Here is a 14,487-nt window from a genome sequence, read left to right as displayed (position 1 = left end):
AGCAAGCTGGGTTCAGGTCTGGTGGCAGACTGGAAGCAGTGGCAAGCAAGGCTGAGGTCTGGACAAGGAGCAAGTCAAAGGATAGTCAGACGAAGCAGACGTCCAGGGCTGGAGAAAAGCAACGGCGTGGTCAGGTGGTGCAGAGGTCCAGGGCCAGAGAGAGGCAACGGAGTAGTCAGGCAATGCAGAGGTCCGGGGCTGGAGAGAGACAACGGAGTTGTCAGGCAATGCAGAGGTCCAGGGCTGGAGAGAGGCAACGGAGTAGTCAGGTAATGCAGAGGTCTAACCAGGTTAGCAATCCGAAGGAGAGACGATGGAACAGAAACTCAGGAACAAAGACAATCAGGATCAGGAACCAGGAACAGAAGAAACACCGAGCACTCGATTAGCGAGGGGACCTGTGCAAAGGCAATTTGAGACAGCGGAGACTGGCCTTACATACCAGAGCTTAGCCGACATCATCATCTGGGGCTGCGGCCAGGTTCCCGCCGCAGGCCCTATTAAAGGATCAGCTGTGCGTGCACGCGTGCCTAGGGAGGGGTGTTGGTCGGGATGGCGTCTCTCCACAGTCCATGAGGAGAGGTCCGACGTGGAGCATCAGGAACTGTAGCAGAGCCGGAGGTCCTTGGGGTGGCCCGAGGACGGAGCCGGCATCCAATAGCCGCCAGAGACGAGGGACCAGGTGCTGGATCACTTTGAGAGAGGTGAGGGGGGGCTGAGCCACGGGTCTGCTGCGGCCGGCGCGCTTAACAATTCTCACTACAATATCCCGCCCATCTGCGAGTTGAAGATCAAGGAACTTGGCGCACTTTTGACTCAGCAAAGGAGGCTAGTGCATTTGCAAAAGAGCTAAATGTTGCTTGAGACACTGCTTATAAAGGCTGAAATTAAATCAACACAAGTTGATTGTGTGAGAAAAGTTTGTATACTGAAGGCTATAGGAAAGCTGTTTTCTTCTTTTTTATTTGCTCAATTTGATCCGTGTTTTTTCTTATCAATGATTTATAAGGTTGCTTAAATGTGCAGGGGAGGGAACACCCATACGCTCAGTTCAGTATTCTCCGGGTCCCTTTGGGACTCCAATTTAGTTAATGGTTTGTGGGGTTAAGATTGGGGACTGGAGGGAGAGGGTTCAGTGTTTATTGGAAAACATTTGTAACAAGACTGTTATGGCTCCAATGGAGGGATAAGGTTCCACTAGCCTGAACAGCTATTGCTGGTCACCAAGGCTGGGTGGCTTCCAGAAGACTGATTACCATAGGTGGTTTGATCAGCTCAATGTACTTTGATTTCTGGATTAACAATGGCTGAGAAAATTCAAATTGCCTCTTGGAATATAGATGGCTTGGGATCACCTATTAAAATAAAAAAAATGTTACAAGCATTAAGAAGGCATAAAATACAAATTGCATTTATACAAGAAACTAATTTGAATGGAGAAGAAAGCAAAAAATTAACCAGAGAGTGGGTAGGTTAATCTTTTTACTCCCTGGCTCTAAATAGAAAAGAGCGAGTAGCTATACTAATCGACAAAAGAGTTCCATTTGAAAAGATTCATACTTACAATGATGAAGAGGGCAGAGTAATACTTGTCATAGGAAAATTTTTTGGGAAAGAAATTTCTTTTGGCAATTTTTACTCTCCAAACAATTAGTCTCATGCCTTTTTTGTTGTTAGTTACTGAGTGTGTATCCCATAAGAGTAGTCCTGTTATATTAGCTAGTGATTTTAATTGTGTTAGCGACCCCCTTTTAAATAGGTCTTCTTATATTCAGGGGGCCAAACTGAATAAAAAGCAAGGCATCTCTTACTTATGCAAGGCCTTGAACTTGGTTGACCCTTAGCATATTCTCCATCCAGTTGAGAAGGATTGTATACACATCTCTAGAACGCACCAGACAATGTCAAGGCTTGACCTCATATTGACCTCTGAAATTATTTTTCAAAATGTGATCAAAGCAGAAATTGGTAACCCATAAATTTTGGACCACTCCCTAATTTGGATGGTACTAAAGTTTCCTGAGATTCAGAAGGGTTAGTGTATCTGGCACTTTCCAGGGCATTTGTCAGAAGATGTCGAATTTCATTCTTTTTTGAAACACAAGTGAGATGATTTTGAACAGTCGAATAAGCAATATAAAGATTACCTGATCTTGTATTGGGAAACAAGCAAAGCTGTCATGAGGGGTGAGATCACTACTTATGTTATTAGGAAAGCTAAAGAGTTAAATACAACTATTTTACAACTGGAAAAAGAATTAAATTTTGCTAAAGCAAGACTATTAACAAACCCCAGTCTTACTAATAGAAATGAATATAGGTCTCTATTATGTTCACTTAATACCTTCTTGTATCATAGAGCCCAAAGGCAGTTGTTACATTTTCCAGGTTTGGGAATTAGGCAGGGAAGCTAATGGTGAACTTAGAACTTGGAAAAGGAAAAATTATATAGAAAGATTGATAGATGATATAGGTAAACATAGCTGGGATTTGAAGCAAATATGCCATATTTTCAAAGTCTTTTATGAGTCTTTATATGCTGCTGAGCTTAGAGGAGATGCATCAGTGGAAAATTAAAAATTTGGTCCTGCCCCAATTTCAGGGGAAACAACTTGAGGAGCTCAATAAACCTCTAGAATTACAAGAAATTCTAGCGTGTGTAAAGCTGAGCGCTTTACATAAAGCACCAGTCCTGAATGGGCTTAATGCTGATTATTATAATCAATAACTTTACCATTGGGGAATTTTTTTGAAGAAGCTCTACAAAGAGGGGAGTTTCCAGGAAATAAAAGCCCACATCATGGCTAAATCAGGTAAGGACCCTCATCTTAGCTCATAGAAGAAATAAAGTGCTACCAGACCTAATAACCCATAACCAAGAGGCTTTGTGCAAGGAAGATCTGCAGGTAGACATATTATTAGATTATTGACGACCATATCACACTGCAATACTCTGAGATTCTCATCTATAGTTGTAGGGTTCAGTGCTGAAAAAGCGTTTGACTGAGTTTCATGGTCGTATTTCTTTTCTGTTCTTCCCAAATATGGCTTTACTGGTAGGATTTTACAGTACATATCTATAAAAAATACAAAATCAGCAGTAATTGCTAATGGTCAACTGTCAGAAGAATTTTATTTGCAAAGGGTCACAAGGTAGGGATGCTCACTTCACCACTTTTATATATTTTGAGCATGGATCCTTTATTAAGGAAAGTAGAAGTTAGCTCAAACACACAACAGGATTTGAAATATGTAATAGTAGCTTAAAGATAGCGGCTTTTGCCAACGAAGTTTTAGTATTTTTGACTTAACTCCCAAATATTCCTCAACAATCTCATGCAATTACAAAAAGGGTTTGGGAATTTTTCAAATCTAAAGATAAATTTAGACAAGTCAGGAGGAAGTGATGTCATGCAAGCAAACGGTGGCTTAAGATAGCAGCTCCGGACCCTAGATTTTAGGAATCCACCCGTTGTGTGGCAACCATGGCGTTCTGACCGATCAAACTTCCTCCTCTGCCTCTCGGCACAGTAATGATGTTGGTGCATAAGAAAACAATCAATTTGTTTTTTTTTTAATTTAATCTTTATTAATGTTTTCAATTTCAAACAAAGTATCCACTTTGTACAGTAATGTGGTATTACACTTAGAAACATGATGAAACAAAATTTAAAAAAAACAACACAATAGCAGGCAACAAACTCTTCTATTTTAAATACCCATTAGACCACAATTATGATGGGGGGGGGGGGGGGGGGGGAGACAGCATTGAGCAAATAAGGAGAATTCAAGGAAATCTGCTAAGGAAAAAGCTTAACACTTTACGACTTTACTTCATAATATGATGAACTCTCTAGATACTGCTAACTTGTAGCAGAGCCTTCTTGGAATCAATAAAGCTTTTTAACTGTTCGGGTAGAAAAAAACATAATTATCTCTATTGTATTTTTTAATGCATTTGCAAGGGAACCTTAGAAAAAAGGTCGCTCCCAAGGCTAAGGTTTCCCGGCACGAGGCCAGAAAGCCTTTCCTTTTCAGCTGCGTGGATTTGGTCAAATCAGGAAAAATCCTAATTTTTTGACCCATAAAGGAAATATTGGATTTCTTAAAGTAGGTTCTCATAACATTACTCAGATCTTTCTCACTGAAAAAAAGATATCAAAAGAGTGGTTCTTTCCACTATTTCATAATTCGATGATTCTAGAAAGCCAGTTAAGTTCTCTAAGTGAATCGGAATCGCTTGCGATTGAGAATTAACTTGCGTAGGCAGAAAACAAACTTTATCCGGGGGGGGGAGAGCCGATTCTGACGTATAGTCTAGCACCTCTAGGAAATATCTTCTAACAGTAATGAGAGGAACTTATTTATTTATTTATGAGCTTTTATATACCGGAATTCATTGGAAACATCATGTCAGTTTACAAGTAACTGAGAAGGAGGAAATCACAACGAACGAAGATAGAGGGCTGGCTATGAGGGGAGGGCAAGAACGAGAACTAGGGAATGGTGGGGGGAGGAAAGAGTGAAGAAGAGAGGGAGATGGAAAACCAAAATTACTAAATCAACATTGAAAAACCGTGTCACAAAGATCACAGAGCATGTCACAAATGGATTAAACATTATAGACTTTGAACAGTCAAGGTGACACAGTATAAACTTATGTACAGGCAAAGGCGAGTTGCATGGGCTGAGTGGGAGGGTAATACAGGGGTGAAAGTGCTAGGGGCGGGGAGGGATGATAAGGGAACTAGGGTGGTTCAATGGAGATCACTATCTGGGTTTGATTAGTGTCAGGATAGGCCAGCTTGAACAGCCATGTCTTGATTCCTTTTTTGAATTGGTTTAGGGAAGGTTCTAAACGGAGATCAGCAGGGAGGGAGTTCCAAAGGGTGGGGCCAGCAATGGAGAAGGCCCTTTCTCTGGTGGTAGTGAGGCATGCAATTTTGATTGATGGGGTGTGAAGGGTACCTGCAAGAGAGCTTCTGGTAGGGCGGTTAGAGGGCATTTCTTCGAGCCAGGGGGAATTATTTTTGTGAATAGTGTTTTGTTTAGGATGGTAAGTGCTTTGTATTGGGTACGGAAAGAGATGGGGAGCCAGTGCAGATTTTTTAATATGGGGATGATGTGGTCCCTTTTACGGGTATTGGTTATAACTCTCGCCATGGCGTTTTGCAGGATTTGTAGGGGTTTAATGGTGGAAGCAGGGAGGCCTATGAGGAGGGAGTTGCAGTAGTCCAGTTTTGATAGAATGGTCATCTGAAGAACTGTACGGAAGTCATGGGTGTGGAGGAGGGGTTTAAGTTTTTTAAGAATGTGTAGAAACCCCCTTTCAGAAGCGGTTTAATGTAGGGTTTGAAGCTTAGGTGTTGGTCTAGGGAGACCCCTAGGTCTCTTACAGAGAGCAGAGGAGTCTGAGTTTGAATGGTTCGGTAGAGAGTATAGTCTGGTAGATTAGAAAGGATGAGGATTTCTGTTTTTGAGGCATTGAGCGCAAGGTGGAGGTTGGAAAGAAGGGAGTTGATAGACATAAGACATGTATCCCAGAATTGCAATGATTCCTTGAGGGATTTCTGAATGGGGATCAGTATTTGTACATCATCTGCGTACAGGAAGAATTTCAGGCCTAGATTAGAAAGCAAACAGCAGAGTGGAAGTAGATATATATTGAAGAGGGTGGAGGATAGAGAGAATCCTTGGGGGACATCTTGTGTGAGGGGCATATGCGAAGATTCGAAGTTATCAATTTCTCATAAGTACTCTCTGTGGGTGAGGAATGAGGAGAACCAAGATAGGGCTGTGTCGGAGATACCTATTTCTGCCAGTCGGGAAATTAGAATTTGGTGGTTGACCGTGTCGAAGGCTGCTGAGATATCTAGGAGTGCAAGTAAGTATGATTGGCCGTGGTCCATGCCTTTGAGGACGGTATCTGTTATTGCGAGTAATAGCTTCTCCCACAACCCTGGGAAAGGTAGATTTAGGTGCCTCAAAGCATTTTCAATAAACTCCACCTTTCTATTTATTGCTCCACAGTCTTGAATAATAGTGGACTGCACTGCTTTAACGTAGTGCTATTCACTGTCCATAGTTTTAAATTTTTCCAGCATTTCCTGACTCATACCTGACATCATAGCAAAACCCATTGCTGACATAATAAATTCATCCCTAGAACAAGGCATCTTCCCCGAAGCCCTAAAATGTGCCATAATCAAGCCCATTCTCAAAAGACCACAACTGGACCCCTTCAACCCCGCCAACTACAGACCCATCTCAAACCTATCCTTCATATCCAAGATCATGGAAAAACTCGTTAACCTCCAACTCTCAGAATACCTGGAAAACCATAATATAATGCACCCTGCACAACATGGCTTCAAAAAATCCCGCAGCACCGAGACTCTCCTTTTATCACTCTCAGACACAATCCTCAGAGGCATTAACAACGGACACTCCTACCTCCTGGTACTTCTCAACATCTCTGCAGCTTTCGACACCGTAAATCACAACATTCTACTAACTCAACTGATGGAGATTGGCCTAGGAGAAAACACCCTCAAATGGTTCAGGTCCTACCTATCTAACAGATCCTACAAAGTTCAACTCAATAATGCTGAGTCAAAACAATTCCCTCTCCCCCATGGTGTACCTCAAGGATCCTCACTCTCCTCCACCCTCTTCAACATATACATGCTCCCCCTCTGCAAGCTCCTCTCCAACCTGGACCTCACCTACTACATCTATGCAGACGATGTCCAGATCCTTCTTCCCTTCCAGGAAAACATACCTAACACCATCTCATTATGGGAATCCCTCTCCAGCCAAATAACAAACCTCCTCACTCAGATATCACTGACACTCAACCACAAAAAAATCAGAATTCTTACACATCTCCAACAAAACCACCACAAAGACCATACAAGAAATTGCGTCCGTTCAACCAAACTTTCAATTCTCCTCTGAAGTAAAAGACCTTGGCATCACTCTAGACTCTGATCTCAACATGAAGAAACACGTAAATTTAACAATCAAGGAGGGCCACTATAAGCTCCAAATCCTGAAAAGAATTAAACCCCTCCTATTCAAACATGATTACCGCACAGTACTCCAGTCCCTCATACTTTCCAAAATCAATTACTGCAACTCCCTCCTCCTCGGACTCCCAGCCTTCTCCATTAAACCCCTCCAGCTTCTGCAAAACGCAGCGGCCAGATCACTCACAAACTGCAGTTGTTCCTCACACATCACCGCCATACCTGTGACGTAGCCACGGGTGGGCCTGGGTGGGCAGCTGCCCACCCAATTTGGGCCCAGGCCCACCCAACTGGCCCCGGAACTGCAACGCTGTCGCAGGATCCCATCTCCGTGACAGCGAAAAGAAGGACCCAGGCCTGGCGCACCATTCCGTGCATTTGCACGGCACACATGGGGAAGCGGCCCTGTGGCCAACTGATCTTCCTGTTTGGGGGGAGGGAGGAGAGCTGAAGTGCCGCGCACAGCTTCCGCTTCCTTCCCCCAGAGCAGGAAGATCAGCTGGCCTCTCCTGCTGCCACCTGCTTCCTGCTATCTTCGGGCCCTACGGCCGACTGTTCTTCCTGCTTGGGGGGGGGGAGGAAGCGGAAGCTGTACGCAGCACTTCCGCTCTCCTCCCCCCCAAACAGGCAGATCAGTCAGCCATACAGCCCGAAGATAGCAGGAAGCAGGTGGCAGCAGGAGAGGCCAGCTGGTCTTCCTGCTCTGGGGGAAGGAAGCGGAAGCTGTGCATAGGCTTGAATATGTATGTGTGGATGAGAATGGGAGCCTTGGTGTGTGTGTGTGGGTGGGTGAAAATCGGAGCCTGGATGTGTATGGGAGTGAGAATGGAATCTTGAATGTGTGTGGGTGAGAATGGAAGCTTGAATTTGTGAGTGAGAATTGAAGCTTGAATGTGTGTATATATGGGTGAGAATGGGAGCCTGGGTTTGTGTGTGGGTGAGAATGGAAGCTTGAATGTGTATATATGGGTGAGAATGGGAGCCTGGGTTTGTGTGTGGGTGAGAATGGAAGCTTGAATGTGTGTATATATGGGTGAGAATGGGAACCTGGGTTTGTGTGTGGGTGAGAATAGAAGCCTGGGTTTGTGTGTGGGTGAGAATGGGACCTTAAATGTGTGTATGTGTGGGTGAGAATGGGAACCTGGGATTGTGTGTGGGTGAGAATGGTAGTCTGGGTTTGTGTGTGTGGGTGAGAATGGGAGCTTGAATGTGTGTATGTATGGGTGAGAATGGGAGCTTGAATATGTGTATGTGTGGGTGAGAATGGGTGCCTGGATGTGCGTTTGTGTGTGCATAAGAATATAAGCGTGGGGAGGGGTGAGAAAGTGAGAGCTTGTATGTGTGTCTGCAGATAATGTGAGCTTGGGGGTAAGGGGAGAGCATATACGAATGAGAGCTTGAGTGTGTGAGGGAATCTGTGAGAGAAAGCATGTATGTGTGTGTGTGTGGAAGGGAAGAAGACAGTAGTAGAAGAAAGACACTGAAAAGGAATTAGGAAATGAGCGACAAGGGAAAAAATGGGAAAAAGAGACCAGGACCAACTGATTAAAAAAATACAAAGAACAGACAACAAAGGTATATATATATATATTGAGATGTTAGCAATTTAAATATGTCATCTTTAGGAATGTGCATTTCTTATATTTTTGTATTTTGCTCTTTCTTAAGTATTCCACTGTTCAGACATTTTAGTTTCTCAGGCTTTCTATTTTGGCTTTATCTGCATGTTTCTGTTTCTAATTTATAGTCTCTTATTTCTATATTAGGTAAGGGTCGGTCTCAGTTTTGCCTGTGTGTGACAGAAATGCAGTGTTTCTAGCATATAGTTTCTCTGTAGTAGTAGTCCAGCTTGTTCTGTTATTCCCGTAGGTGATGTATTATTGTTCTAGGGCCTGGTGTAGTATTTGCATTGCTGCTTTTTCATAAGGTTGCTGTTTGAATCCTGAGAGTCAGTGCTATGATTGTATGGCAAGGTTCTAGATGCCTCGTTCTTTGCAAGAGTTTGTGTTATTTCACAAAATAGCAGGGGAGGGTTATTTTTTGCTGAGATGACACCAGAATTTGAATTTTTTTTTTCATGTTATGTGAATTGCCCTAGCTCTGTGTTGCATCTGTTCTGATGATTAATTATATTGTATTGTATTTATGAAGATTTCTGGTTTTCTGCAAAGATGGTTCATGAAAGAATACATTCATTTTTGTTTTATTACATGATTGGATTTGATTGTTTTCTATACTTGTGCATTTATAAATTGCAATAAATATAAAATATATTCTGATTAATAAGGAATTTTTAATGCTGGTACGTGCTTAAATTATTGAAGTAAATTATTTTAAAGTTTCATCCATGATGCATAATGGCTGTTGCAAATTACTTAAAAAGCCATTCTAGGGTGCAGTATATGGCATTATTTAACAATAAGAAAACAACTAGTAGGTCTCAGACCTGCATGCCTACAGCCCACCCATGTTAACCTTGTGCCCACCCAAAAAATCAATTCTGGCTACGCCACTGCCCCATACTAAAAGAGCTCCATTGCCTCCCTGTCTCCTACAGGGCACAATACAAAAGCCTTACTCTACTACACAAAACCATTAACAACTAGGGATGTGAATCGAGCTTCGGACGATTGAAAATATCGTCGATATTTTCAAAATCGTCAGAAATCGGGGGCTCCCCCAAAACGATAGGAAAACCTCACGATATTGATCGTGAGGGTTCCCTTATCGTTTTGGGGGAGGGCGGGAAAAACGGCACACAAAAATAACCCCTAAACCCACCTGACCCTTTAAAAGTAACCCCTTAGCTTCCCCCACCCTCCCGACCCCCCCAAATCCTTTTTACAGGTACCTGGTGGTCCAGTGGGGGTTCCGAGAGCGATCTCCCGCAATCTCCTGCTCCGGGCCATCCTCCGCTCCCGGGCCGTCGGCTGCCACTAATCAAAATGGCGCCGATGGCCCTTTGCCCTTACCATTTGACAGGGTATCCGTGCCATTGGCCGGATCCTGTCACATGGTAGGAGCACTGGATGGCCGGCACCATCTTGTGCTCCTACCATGTGACAGGGGCTGACCAATGGCACCGGTAGCCCCAATGGCACCGGTAGCCCCTGTGACATAGTAAGGGCAAAGGCTATCGGCGAGATTTTGATTACTGGCAGCCGATGGCCCGAGTGCAGGAGATCGCTCCCGGACCCCCGCTGGACAACCAGGGGCTTTTGGCAAGTCTTGGGGGACCCTCCTGACCCCCACAAGACTTGCCAAAAGTCCAGCGGAGGTCCGGGAACAACCTCCTGCACTCGGGCCATCGGCTGCCTGTAATCAAAATGGCGCCGATAGCCTTTGCCCTTACTATGTCACAGGGGCTACCGGTGCCATTGGTCAGCCCCTGTCACATGGTAGGAGCACAAGATGGTGCCGGCCATCCAGTGCTCCTACCATGTGACAGGATCCGGCCAATGACATGGATACCCTGTCACATGGTAAGGGCAAAGGGCCATTGGTGCCATTTTGATTAGTGGCAGCCAACGGCCCGAGAGTGGGAGGACGGCCTGGAGCGGGAGATCGCTCCCGGGACCCCCACTGGACCACCAGGTACCTGTAAAAAGTTTTTGGGGGGTCGGGAGGGTGGGGGAAGCTAAGGGGTTACTTTTAAAGGGTCAGGTGGATTTTTTGTTTATCGGCTGGGGCGCAGCTGATAAACAAAACGCGATCGGGCCCAATGGAAAAAAACCCACATGTGAATCAGAACCGGAATCCGAACTGATTCCGGTTCCGATTCACATCTCTATTAACAACGATAATCACAAATGGCTAAAGAACACCCTCCTCCATCACGACCCTCAGAGAAACCTGCGATCCCAAAACACTGGCCTGCTCACTATCCCTCCCACAAAACTATCCCACCTCACCTCCACCAAAAAACACGCCATCTCAATAGCAGGCCCATCCCTCTGGAACAAACTGCCCACCCACATAAGACTGGAACCCTCCACCCAATCTTTCAAAAAATACCTGAAAACCTGGCTATTCCAAAAAGCCTTCCTCCACACAGACCCCCACCCACCTCCCACAGCAGATATAAATACCCCATCCTCCCAGTACTCAACGTCACCTACCCACACGCTGCTCCACACCCCCATGCTATTATACGCCGAAGCATCAATGTCACCACTTCCCCCTTGCAAGATACCATGTATCCCCTCTAAGAAACCTCAATCTCAAGTTCAATGCCTTATATGTTACAGTGCACTGACAAACCCCCTCAGCTCCTGAAGTTATTAAGTTATATGTGTTTTTGCAAGGTTACAACTTATCAAAAGTAAGACACCTTAGTCCTACTAGTTCTCACGGTTATAATGTAAACCGATGTGATATAATCCAATGAATGTCGGTATATAAAAACAATAAAATAAATAAATAAAATAAATCTCACCTTTTTCTGGAGGCTGCTCCGTAGCCAGGGCCTCGCCTGAGCATGTGTCCGGATCCTGCTCCACGGCCTGGGAGGCCTTCGCTGTTGTTCAGGGCCTACTCGAGGCCTGCTCCACTGCAGCCTGGATGCTCTGGTGTGGGCTACGCCCTTCTCCTAAGGGGCGGACCCGCTGCTCCTCTCCACTCTTATAGAGCCAGCGAGGGACGGCCCATCTGGACTCCTCCCCGGGAGTTGCCTGCTCCTGGGCTATAAAAGCTTTGCTCCAGCACTCATGCTTTGCCTTGCGTTGGAGTTACACGATTCTGGATGACTTCTCTTCCAGCGCTCCGGCAAGCCTTCGTTGTTTGTTTCAGCTTGGTGTCAGGTGTCTTGCACGTCCTGATGTTTCCTGATGTTCCTTGATGTTTGTTCTTGATCCTGATGTTCTAACCTTGCTTCAGACTGCCGGTGTGCAGTAACCTACTTCAGACTGCCGGTGTGCAGTACAATACCCTGGACTGCTTTGTGCAGCATTATTCCTTTCCTGCGCTGGTTCCACTTTCGCGGATGTGGGACAGGGTGGTCCGTGACTAGACCAGTGGTACTGGCTGTGTAGGGCACCCTGAGGGACCGTGCCAATGTCTCAACCTTCCAAGTCCCTACTTGTTTCAGAGTCTACATCTACAGTGCCTTGTTTCAGAATCTACTTCTACTGTATCTTGCTTCAGAGCCTATGTCTACAGTCTATGGTTCCTGAGTCTTCGTCGTCTGTTTCTGAACTTTCGTCTGCCCACACCCTGAGTCCAGCCTGTTGTCTCTTGCCATCCCAGTGGCAGGTCCGAAAGGGTCGGGAACGGTCGGAGGACTGTTCATCACCAACACTCCACAATTGGTTCCAGAGGCATGCAGGTCTGGCTGGGGGTCGGGCTGCCTCTCGCCACTCATGCTACACCTACTCTTGGCACGGGATCATGCCAGGGGCCCTAGGGCACACTCCCTCTAAGGGGGACTGCTCTCCCAGCACTCCCCATAACATCAATGGAGTGACATCTAGTGTTTACACTGTGAATGAGGCATTGAAGATTTTACAAGCCGCTGGCATATCAGGCAACATGAGTTCCAAATTGCATTCCACTCTTGTAGTTTTGGGTAAAGTCTCTAATGAGAAATGGCAGTGGGTTCAACATGGCAGGAAACAGCTGCAGAGACAGTCCGGAGGTTCGTCTTCTTCACGGGACAATGCAACCTGAGCAGTGGTTTCGAGCTGTATGGTTTTATTTCTTTTGAGACTATAGATCCACGGACATAGATATTCTTGGACTACTTTAAGCTTCAAGACACTCATTCAGGCTTTTAGTCAACACCACGTTCTGGAGGAACAACTTGTTCTGTCTTTTCTTTGCTTTCTTTTTCAGGAAAGATAATTAAGCTATCTTTTAATAGCGGGTTTGGAGAGGATGGAGAGCTGCCAGAAGTTACACAGTGTCGTTATTCCTCAAGGAGGCAGTTGGTGTGTGTTTGGGGGGAAGGGGGAGGAGGGAGGGGATGGGGTCTGGGGGACGGTACATATTTATGGGCACTTAGGAAATAGAAAAGATGAGAGAATTTTTTCATGGAGAGTTTCAGTCCAGGGGTACAATAGCCTATTTATTATGTGGGCAATGGGAGGTCGCAATTTTTTCAGGTTGTGGTGGAGGTTACAGGGCTTTATGGAGAAATTTGATCCATGGGGGCATTAAAATTATTATCTTGGAATGTGAAAGGTCTTAAATCATTCACCAAAAGGAAGTGGCTGTTGCAGGATGAGGTAAGATTGAAAGTAGACATTCTGTCGTGTCAGGAAACTCATTTGAGGAAGAAATATGAATGTCTGATTATGTCCGAACACTATTCAGTACAATTTTTTGCCTCTGCTATGGCAACTTCCAAATATAGTGGTGTAGGCATCCTTTTTTCAAAACATGTGGTGGTGGATGTAATCTCTGTTCTAAAAGATGTGGATGGCCGTTTCCTCATTGTGAAATTCAAGTTAGGCAAAATATCTATGACGTCACTAACATCGGACAGTTAAGACAGCCTCAACACCAGGCGTCACGTGTGGGAAGCCAGATAACATCAAGGGGCACCCTGCAGCGCTTCTCACCCCACAGTCATGGGAGGGGAAGTGAAGGAAACAGCTTGATCTTCACCTGGAACTGGAAAGAAGCAGCGATGTAAGTGCTGCGTTCGTTAGACCCGCCCCCCCATGACGTCACTAACATCGGACAGTTAAGACAGCCTCAACACCAGGCGTCGCGCGCCAAAGGCGCGCGACAAAAGTGCTCTCCCCTTTATGCACCCCTTCGTGCAAACCTTTGTGTATATGTAAAAATTTATTTTTATGTTTCCTTTGTTAACTAAGCTGTTTCATTGTATTCGACTAAGGAATTTTTTCCTGCTTTTTCTGTTTCACTGTAAACCGGCATGATTTGCATTTAATGCAAGAATGTCGGTATATAAAAGTTAAAAATAAATAAATAAATAAATCTATATGATAGCTACTATTTATGGCCCAATTTCTGAACAGGGAAAGTTTTTAGAGAAATTCTCTGATGTTTTAAAACAGTGAGCAGAAGGTCATATTATTGTAGGGGAGGATTTCAACATTAAGGGGTATCCATTTCTAGTCAATAATGGGGGATCTACTAAATCAAACAGGCAAGGTTTAAAAACACTTATGGCAGTGTGGGACTTGGTTGATGTGTGGCGCCTTTTTCATCTTTCTGAACATAATTACACTTTCTTCTCTAAGGCTCATAATGTATGCTCTAGGATTGATTTCTTTTTAGTAGACAAATCCTTAGTGAACAAAGTGGGGTCATCTGGGATTGCCCCCATAACATGGTCTGACCATGCGGCTGTGTGGATAGACTTCTGAGGTCTGGGGGGGTCATTCTGGATTTCACTTTTGGAGACTTAATGAAGCTCTCCTGGATAATCCTGATTTTTGTGACCGTTTGTGTAGAGAGATGGGGGGACTACTTGGAAGAGAATGAGAACAGTGAG

The sequence above is a fragment of the Rhinatrema bivittatum genome, chromosome 1 (genome assembly GCF_901001135.1).
Source record: "Rhinatrema bivittatum chromosome 1, aRhiBiv1.1, whole genome shotgun sequence".
NCBI classification, from domain to species: Eukaryota; Metazoa; Chordata; class Amphibia; order Gymnophiona; family Rhinatrematidae; genus Rhinatrema; species Rhinatrema bivittatum.
Note: the sequence above shows the minus strand (reverse complement) of the source record.